This window comes from Pungitius pungitius, chromosome 16 (assembly GCF_949316345.1).
Source record: "Pungitius pungitius chromosome 16, fPunPun2.1, whole genome shotgun sequence".
Lineage (NCBI taxonomy): Eukaryota > Metazoa > Chordata > Actinopteri > Perciformes > Gasterosteidae > Pungitius > Pungitius pungitius.
The window spans coordinates 11,281,214-11,292,082 of NC_084915.1; positions in this window are offsets into that span (position 1 = coordinate 11,281,214).

Sequence of the window (10,869 nt, forward strand, 5' to 3'; positions counted from 1 at the left end):
AATGAATGTGTAACCTTGTTGTAGCGTTAAAGACAACGTAATCGATGGACAATTTGTGTAAAACGTCATGTGCCTACAAGTAAGTTTTCAAACGAGAAGATTCAGGAGTATGTGGAGTCCATTTAAAAAATCTCCCTCACACTGCAGAACATACATAAATATGCAGCTATTTCTTCTCCCATACAAGGGCATTACTGGAGTGGCTATTAAAACGACATCTGATTCATGAGAGGGAAAGCAAAACAGTAGATTCCAGTGCCTAAATTACAATAATGCCTTCACTTGTCTAAAGCCGGTTCAGTGCAGCACGGACACTCGGTTATGATTAGCCTTTCCTGCAGTGCTGTGCAACGTTTAGCACTAAGGGGAAGAATGCGTATTGGTTTGACTTTAAGTCACTACCTATTTGACTGGTGCAGCACATTTTTTAGCTTTTGGTCTTGTTGCTTCAGTACTCTCAGTTCAGAATTCTTTCACACCCAAATTGACTTTTTGCAGATGCCAATCAATGAACAGGTTGCAAGCTGCCTTGTAGTTAAGAGCTGCTTGAGCTTTAACAGGAGATGTTCTTACCCAAGTAAGACCTAAGAGAAGAGACAGCAGGAAGTCCCTGAAGCTACAAAGCATGAGGGCAACCTCCCCGTCTGTGAAATGTCACCAGACGGCTTTTTCCGATATGAACATCCAGTTGGCTGTGATCTCCCTTTTTTCCTTCCCGCCTATCGCTGCCTCACACTCTCTCAAATGCTTAATAACAAAGAGTTGGTCAGTTGGTCTCTTTTAGAGAGGTGTGTGAGTTCCTGTTTCTTCAAATCTAAACTTGACTCCTCACCAAGAGTTTCTCTTTTATCTCCATGGAAACACAGTGCCCTCCTCATCCTGTCCTAAGCCAAATAATCCCTTTCATCAAGTTACAACGTGCCAGATATAGAATCAGTTTTTGACCCCAGTCAACATCACGATTATATAAGCCACAGGTTTTCAAAATCCCTCTTTTTTCTGCGAGTGCATCTGTGGGAGTTGTGCTATATTTTGTGTCTGTGGTTCTGTGGGATCCCTGAGGTAAGTGTCTCTCTCTGAGCTGTTTAAATCTCCATTTCTCTAATGCTCAAATTTGTCTGGCCTTCATGGTGAAGCACTCAGGCTATGAATGCCATCCTGCCTCCCTAAAAATAAGGCCAAACATTTAATCTGCTATCTTTTTTTCCCGCTAAAAGTAGGAGACAAAGCAAAACGTTTTTTATTATTTTGTGTTCAGCTAATTAGTTTTTTAAAGAAAATGTGTATTTAGGTTTAAATGCAATTGCTACTTGATATGTGTTATCTTTTGATAATCCGTTAGGTGTCACTGACAACAAAGCAGCGCCCACGAAGAATCCGACAAAATCAATGACAAACCCCATGTCGGTAGAAAAAGGGCCAGTATGATGCCGCTGAGTGAGGAGGACAAGCGGTGTGGAGGAAACATAATGAAACACACACTAAGGCAGGACCAAAACAACAACTGCAACACTGCAATGAACTGGGTGACAGACCAAGTAGAGAAAGAACGTCACTGTAATTGTAAAATGTAATTAAAGAATTTATACTGATAAGATTCAACAGAAAAATCCACTTACAAAGCTACTTATATGTTTTAGGGGGGTTAGGTTGAGCTTGAGTTTGGTGTGCACTGTCTGGTGAAAACATGATGGATTGTTTTGAACTTTCTTCAGGTTTAAATGAAAATGCACATTAGACAAGTAATATCCCATGAGTGAGTAATAGCTATTTTGTGTTTTTTTTGGACATAAATGCAGTACAGAGAGTACGTAACCCAATGATTTTTGCCAGCCTTTTAATGTGTAACACTGATACACTTTCCATTCTCCACGTGCACAGGAGATATGTGAATGGTGTCCAGGACTAGAACCCAGCTCCCCCTAAGAAACAGGAGAGCAGACATGACTAACTCTTCTCAGCTCTTCCTCTCCAGACCCCAGAGAGAATAAACTGATTGGAGCAGAGTACACACACGTCTCCATAAGTACATCCTGAAGCCCTCGGGCTATTGTGAATGATGTTTACCAATGCTGATCCTTTTGAAACGGGCATCTTTCACGTTGCTGCAGTGATTTGTAAGAGGACATAGCAGTTATCTGTTGCTTACACAAATGCAATGCAGCATTTCTGTCCCCATTCTTTCACGCATGGAGCAACATGTTTCCAACGTTTTGGGAGCACTGCATGATTTCATTTTGATGTTTTTATTGCATCACTGAAGAGTTTTATGTAGGTGATTACAATAATAAACCCATCACTAGTGTCACATATTTAAACTGACATGTTTTCAATGTTTTCTCTCTGAATTATTTAAAGGCATTGGCCGTTTTCCTTTCATCTCAATTGGCAGCTCTTTTGCAGTAACCACGATTTTATTGGGAGGACTCTAAAATCTTGATATGCCCACTTTTCTCTTATCTGTCATCCTCAGCTGTACCTTCGACAGAGCGGAACGGCCTGATAAATTGAATGTCTACTGCTTTTAAAGCTATTCTGCGAAAGAGAGGGGGCTGTATTTAAACATAATTCTGTTAGGATTTTCAAGCCTTTCCCAGGTAACAGTAAAAGAATTTAAGGATGGCGAATACTAGGAAAAATAGCATTGCCTCTGCAGAAACGGCATACCTTGAAACACTGAAGTCAGAGTGAATCAGTTTACGTCTTCAAGAGAGTTAAGGCCAAGTCAAGACTGATTTGAATGCTTTATTCTAATGTGATGTGTTAGAGTGGAGTGTCATCCAATAGCCTTCATTCTTACCAAATGTTTTCCCAACGCATTGTATGTATAGATAGACGAGGCATTGTTACGTCCTCTCTATAAGTATAGTGCAGAGAATTATTGTTGCACTAGAGAAAAATTGTTTGCATAACAGCTGAATCCATCACCTGGATGGAGTTTTTGAATAAAAGGACAGCAGATAATTCAGGCCGCGGGTGATTTAATTATCAATTACGATTTGACTTGATCGTCAAATGTCAGAACACTGGCATAATGGCTTCTATCATCCCAACTATGATATCAGTACAATCTTCATAAGCAATTTAAAGGATTATTGGTTTCAATTGAAAGAATTACACTTTTTTGACAGTGAGAATATAGCTATGATAAAACCAGAAGATTACTTTACAAAAGTTTGGATCTAAATAGAAAGCTGTATTAACAAGTTATCCATTCTTTTCTATTCACAATATTGAAATGAGAATTACTTGTTGAGACAAAGTTAGGAGCTATTTCCTGCTTCATTAATACTAAGTGAACTGTCTGTGCAGTCTTTCCTAGAGATACTTTGAGGAGACATTCGCTTCTGCTGGTATCAAACCCATATTAGACCTAATTTACTGGGTGTCCTCCATCATCACTTTTTAGTTGTGGGTTTATCAAGCACTGCTCTATAAAAAGGAAGCCATCACTGAGGAACCACTAGACAATATACCACAATTAAATGCCTCAAGGGTGGTTAATGAAGTCACATTTGTGGAGAACCGATATATCTCCTAGGAGACTTCAACATCCCGATAGAGAAGTCATCTGACCTTTTACTCCTACTTTCTTCCTTTGCACTGTCACTCAATCCCTCTCCTGCTACTCACAAAGTTCCTCTTTCTCCAACCCACCTCCTTCCACCTGTATCCCACCGACTTCCCCTCTATCGCCCTCGCTTCCCTCTTTCACCCTGTCTCCTAACCCAGTCCTTTCCTTAGTAAACTCTTCCCATCCCACCACCTGCCCTCTCTACCCCATTCCATCCCGCATTCTACAGTCTATTGCTCCTGACCTCCTTCCTTTCTTCACCTGTCTCATTAACAATGCTCTGTTATCTGGTTGTTTTCCCAACTCTCTGAAGGAGGCAAGAGTTAACCCACTCCTGAAGAAACCCACCCTCAACCGCTCTGAAGAAAACAACTGCAGACCGGTATCTCTTCTTCACCTTTCTGTACAGAACTATTGAACGTTCTATCTTTAACCAAATCACCTCCTATCTCCACCTCCTTGACCCCCACCAGTCAGGCTTCAAGATGGACCATTCCACAGAGACTGCTCTCCTCGCTGTCTCAGAGCAACTCCATGCTGCTAAAGCCGCCTCTCTCTCCTCTGTCCTCATCCATCTGGACCTTTCTGCAGCATTTGACACAGTAAACCACCAGATCCTTATATCTTCCCTTCAGGAACTTGGTGACTCAGGCTCTGCTCTCTCCCTTCTCTCGTCCTACTTTGATGGTCGCACCTACCTGGTAACTTGGAAAGGATCTGTGTCGGAACCATGTCCTCTTACTACTGGAGTTCCTCAAGGCTCCTTCCTGGGTCCCCTCCTCTTCTCTATCTACACCAACTCTCTCGGCTCCATCATTCGCTCGCATTGTTTCTCTGCCGATGACACCCAACTAATTCTCTCCTTCCCTCATTTGGACACTCAGGTGGCGGCACGGATCTCTGCCTGTCTGACTGACATCTCTCAGTGGATGTCGCTCCACCACCTGAAGATCAACCCTGATAAGACTTAACTACTTCTCTTCTCCGGAAGAGACTCTCCCACTCAGAACCTGACTGTTAACTTTTTAAACTCTGTGTTAACACCCACTCTGACTGCTAGGAACCTCGATGTGACACTTGACAGCAAACTCTCCTTGACTCCCACCATCACAGCGACAACACGATCCTGTAGGTACACGCTCTACAACATCAAGAGAATACGACCCCTTATAACTCAGAAGAGTTGTTTTTTATAGGGTTGCTAATGGGATACCTTAGAAGCATGTTTTTTCTTCAATCAATCATTTAACCATTTAATAGAAATTCTGTTATTGAACCTTAACTCTCCTCTCCTTAACGGTATTGTCCATGTATATTGGTGCTGGTTTGGACATTTGTAGAAAACAATTGGGGTTGCAGGTGTCATATCCATTTTGTTTTCCCCTCAAATCTCAAACACATGCAAATCAGTTGACCTAGAGGCTTGAAAGTGCCCATATTTCATGTGAGTATGTACTTCATTCTTTTTTCAAATAGGGAAACAGACATCAATGAACAGAAAGTAAAACATCTCACAAATGCACCATAGCATCTCTGGCAATTATGAGATAACATGAAATCTGAATGTTAAAATTCAAAATTGTTGTGTACAGGGATACATTCGTTAATGTGTGCGCAAAAAAAGATAATAACTAGAAACGTAAAAATACATAATTTAAAGAAAATTTAGGGGCTCCATAATTCAACAAGGCATTTTAAGATCATGATGTGTCAAGCAGGTGTAATAATGAGGGGAGAAACAACTGGCACGATTCCCGTTGCCCTCGGTTACAGCTGTCGCTCAGGATATAGCTTAGTGTTTTTAGCTGCGATGTTGTCCCGTACGTGTATGCTTTGAGCATCAATGAGTGTGCATTAGATTTGGTGACAGATCCTTTCACTTCAGTCTTCAGTGAATTTATGAGTGAGCCTCTGTGCCCCAAGGGAGCTGGTGGAGAGCCAGGTGTTGCTCACTGTCTCACCAGCGCTATCAAGGGGCGGCGACCAGATGGGAGAGTCTAAAGGCCTTTTTTCGGGGAGCAAATTAAAAAATGACACATAAAGAGATGCCATACCAAAGAGATTGAACATATTGACATGTCTGAAATGAAGGAAATATAGAGGACATAGATATGTATGTGTACGGTATATATCTATATATAGAGATATACATTCCCTCTGTGATGTGATGCTTTTTGTAACTTGCCCCTGGCCTTCAACTACCACAATTGATTTTTGTGATTGCACTCTTCCCGCTTGTCGGCTCAGATTGTAATACAAGATATTGTCCTATTTCTTTGACACCCTCGATCTGGCAGTCAGTTGGCACTGATTTGCTCCAATCCCAAAGCCCAGAAGACTAAACAAAGCAATAATGAAACCCACAAATCAGGGGAATTAAGAAGAATTCTCTTGTTTCTCGGACTGATCTGGAAAGAGAGAAGTTGAAACGGGTAGTGTAGTGGACTAGAATAAAGTGAAGTTGAGTGCATTCTAGCTCTGACAAATTCCCAAAAAACACATTATTATAATAAAAACCCTATTTAAAGACTAATGCTTTCCACTGATTATTCTTACAATGTCTTCGCATAGACACTACAAATCCGTTAATGTCTGGCAACTAAAATATTTTGTCATGGTTTGGGTCCATGTCCGGTTTTATTTTGTAGTGTCATGTCTCTCGTGTCCCTGGGTTAGATTCACTTCCTGCCTTGGCCTGTCTTCCCCTGTGATTGTCTGCAGTGTCGATGATGGTTTCCACCTGTGTCCAATCACCTGCACCTCCCCTGTGCATTTAAGTCCTGTCAGTCTCTTGTCCCTTGACACGTCATTGAATGTTGCCTGTGTGCTCGTCTGCATGTCGGCATGGTATCGTGTCCTCGGTTATTTCCCTTTATGGTTTCGGGAATTTTGAGATTTATTAAAAAGTAATTTTTTCAACTCTGCATTTGAGCCCTGCCTCTGCCTGCACGCACCAGCCTGACATATTTGGTTTAGTGGAGATTTGTTATTGTGTAGCCAACGTGTTGATACCCCCACATTTGTCAAAACATATAAAAGTTAATCAGGGGAAAGGGAAACCAAAGATGGAGAAAACATATTTGTAATTGTATTTGTAAGTCTGTTACTTTACTTTTTTTTCTTTCTCTTACAATTATTTTAACAATACTCCAACAAATTCTAACAAGAAATTGTCATATTGTTTAACTAATGTCATTGTTTGGTTCTCTCAGCTTTTACAACAGGCAGCTTTTGTAGTGTAGTTTGATTTCAGATGTGATTGTGATCTGTTGTTCGTACAGACACACAAACTTCATGACATCTAGCAAGGCATTGGACACGTGCCGTGGAAGGCTCAAGGTAATTAACCTTATTAGCCTCTCAAGAGGCATCTCTTATCAGACAAGGGATCCACTCACAATGCAAATAAAGGTAGATCTAGTAGACCGATAGAGGTAATGTTTCATGTTATATTCCCTCTCCCTCTTGCCTTGGGTAATAGCCCAGAGGAAACCAGGGAAATCAAATTATTAGCTCAAACTGCATTGATTGTGTTTTCCCCTAATAGCGTATTAAGCAAAAGCCACAGGGGAAAGACAGGCGCTATCGGCCTCCACAATAATAGCTTCCTCTGAGGATACTTTTGTATAACAACTAAAAGCCAGGGCTTTGTGAATGTCTGTTTGATGTAATGAAACATTCTGTATTCCCCAATGCCTCACTGAACTGGCACCTTTGATTATCATTCAACAGTTGAACCAGGTGTGCAATTGCACCTGCCACATGCAACTCATACACCATGTGTGCACAATAAATCCCACTCTGTGTAAGTCGCACGTGAGCAACAAAAAGTCAAATGAGTCCATAGATAGATCGCAGGGGTTGACAGCATGGTCCTAAGATTTTGACAGAATTGTAAGTATAAGAGTATTATTTTGTGTTTTGAGTTTCATTATGCAGCAAAGACTGCTGTCCCCGGCTAATTCAATAGAAATAGACAAGCAAGCAAAACAATCTTTTATCTGCAGGTCTGCACTTAATTTTAATGAATGAATGAATTTAATTAAATCAATTAAAAAACAATTATTGCACATTGGGTTTGTGTGTGTCTGTGAGTGTGTCTCCATCTGTAAACTCTCCATCATTTTAATATTGAGTTTAATTTCATTCTGTGTAGGCTTCGTCGGAGTGATATTTATGTTTCTCTTATTTAAGCCTGTCCTCAGATAACAGCTCCTGGTATTTTACTGTTTCTATGAAATTTAATGAAATGAACACATCGACCGTGCCCGAAGCACTTGGCAACTTTTTTCACACCAAATAATCAGGGTGATTTTTGACTAACTGCGCTGTAAATTGCTCAAAAAGTGTAATCTAGCACCTCGGGATGAGGGAGCACTCTAAAGCCCCGCGAAGGATACCGTCACCATGGAAATGACCAGTCTCTGAAAATAACATACAAATTATGTGCATGCTGTAATCATAGGTTTAGAAACATGCAGTCCATAATTTACTTGTCACCGTGTTTTCTCTTCAGAAGGTCTCTGCATGTAGGAGTGGTGTCAAAGAAAGAGGGGGGGGGGGCGGCTGTATAGATCAACGCATACCTGTCAGCCAAACAGTTCTTGGGGTGCCCTTCAATCAGTAGCCCCTGAGCATTTATCCCTTTTGTTGCTATTCATCGGCAGGAAAATGAACATTCTCGTCTGTGATGTAAGTAATGATATTTGTGAACGACTCACCAGGGTGAAAATATAAAGTGGTCCGATAGATATATGCAGAACAGGGTCGTCTGCATAACAATGAAAACTGATGCTGTGATGATGATAATGATGATGATAATGATGATGATGACGTCAAATTGGAATGATGATATGATGATAAAGGGAAACATGGACTGCCTGTGTAATAGAAAATAACGAAAAAAGCACTTGGGCTGTAACAATAATTATTATACTCTAATTGAAAGTCAGATGATGGCAGCCATAAAGCATTGTATTTATTTGGATTTCAGGGCTTTTGATATTATCATCTCATTCCTGTGAGTGTTTCCCGCTAAAACGTTGCTTTGAGATTGCACGTTACAAGTATTTTTAAGAAATTGGGTCTTCACAGATTTCCATGTTTATGATCTAAGAGACAATAACTGTACTTTTGTATTAGCCACTGCTTTTACTACTTTCATCCATCGGCTAATTCTACCTATTTCTTGTTGTGCATACTGTGCTTATTTATTTTTTTGATATTCCATATTCACTTTGGTCGCTTCCTTGCGGATTAATGCTTCAGAGTAATTGAAACAAGTAAAATTGGCTGTGTACTGTATCTTCAGTCAACATCAAGCCCCAACCAGTTCATCATGATCATCGGAAAATAATTGTGGGTTTTTCTCATTATAACAGACATTAATCTTTCATCTACGTTGTTAAATGTTTGTCATAATGACAAGCAATTTAAATGAAAATGAAAAAATGTGTAATTAAGTCCAGACAGAGTCCAGACGAGACGAGAGTCCAGACGAGCGTCATTCCAAACTGCTATTGACATCCTGAGGTTAATGGACTTGCCTGCAGGGAAATGAGGGCAATAAGGACAAATGAAAATGTGTGAATAGACAGCAGCTGAGTGAGGTCACCATACATGTCTACAAGTATTTTGTTACTTCCAAGAGGGAAGAGAACTCTTTAGCGTCTTTTTAGTCACTGTCTATAAACAGACTTGTCACTAAAGGGCAATATAATGTAGACATTTCCATCCCAAACAAACAAAAACCAAATGAACAGAGGAGATTGTAGTGAATGTAATATTTGCAATGTTTTCTTTTACTTTTATATATATATTTATTTTTTCATTTTCAGCCACATTGATTCATATCATTTCATCCGTCCCATGTGGGGCTGTTCTTGTTACCTCAGTGGACTGAAGGCGTCACAGTAATTGTGCTCACTGAACCACACAAGAACTGGTCCAGTTAAATGGAATACAGCAGACTAAGTGAGTGACATAATGGGTTTTGAGAGGTCTAATTTCTTTAAGCATATGCTGATAATTGGCCTTTCCTTCACATAACCTAGCGTATTAAAAAATTGTAACAGTATCATATTTCAAGAAAGAGATGTAGTTAATCAGATACAAGAAAGAGGCCTTCATGTGGAAGAGAAATGAAGAGGTTTTTCCATCAGTAGAGGAAACAAAAGAGATCATAGTTTTGTTTGAACCATTAAGCTGGGAGCCTTTCAATTAAGACTGTCAATACACCACCAAAAGAAATCTGTTCCAAAAACAGTCAACCAAGAAAAAAAGGCCACAGAAAAGCAGCAGGGTTTCAACGTTGTTGATTTAGAAAGTAGAGTTAAATTATATAGATACTGTATCATTATAAATAATAATAATAATAAGTATTATTCAAACAGTGTGTGAAAATACCCATTTTCTGGTGAGGGTGAAAATAGAATTTAATAATTCAGAAGCATTCAGAAGAACGAAATGGAATACATTTTTAACAGTGTTGATCTTGAATAAAATCTTACTAGATGGGATGTTATTCTTTTCCAAATAAGTTCAAAGAAAGAGAAAATCACTCAAATACAGAACCACTATTTTCTCGCCTCAAGAGTTCGTTATGCAGTACTGCCTTCTCTCAGAATAGAAAATCAATAGGTGGGTTGATGGAGGATATGGTGGAGACTTAAGGGGATCCAGCGGCCCTGCAGGACCTTGACCTCTTTTCAACCACAGCTTCATATTAGTGATTTAATAGCAAAGCCATCGTGTCTTCCCAAACTTTCCCCTCATAAAACACACAGGTTGCTACCAATTGACACATTTTTCCAGAGCTTCTGACTGAAGTCTTATCCATCATATTGTCTGCATTTATTTAGTTATATTACTTCTACTAACACATAAACAATACTGGAACCTCCTCATTGATCATCCTTAGACACGGACGCAGCTGCGCAGGTGATAAAGTCATTGCTATTTTGTTACAGTATGTTGAGATGTTTTCTATGTTGTATTATAATTTTAAAATATATATATATAGAAACCAAGAAATGTTCAATTTGGATATTTTTGGAATTTAGTTTATGCTGGAGTGCTGTTCTTTATTGAATACAGGGTAGTATCAGGATCCATTGGGCTTTGCAGATAGGGGGGAATTAGGTCATCTCAGGGAAGTGAATAGTACGTCTTTGAAAAGAAGACATCTGCCTGCATGCACCACAGACCAGCTGCTGTTTGAATATATAGCTAACTATAAACAGCAAATAAATTAAGGGGATGTAGGAGAATAGGAAATAAAACTACAGTTGTGTGTG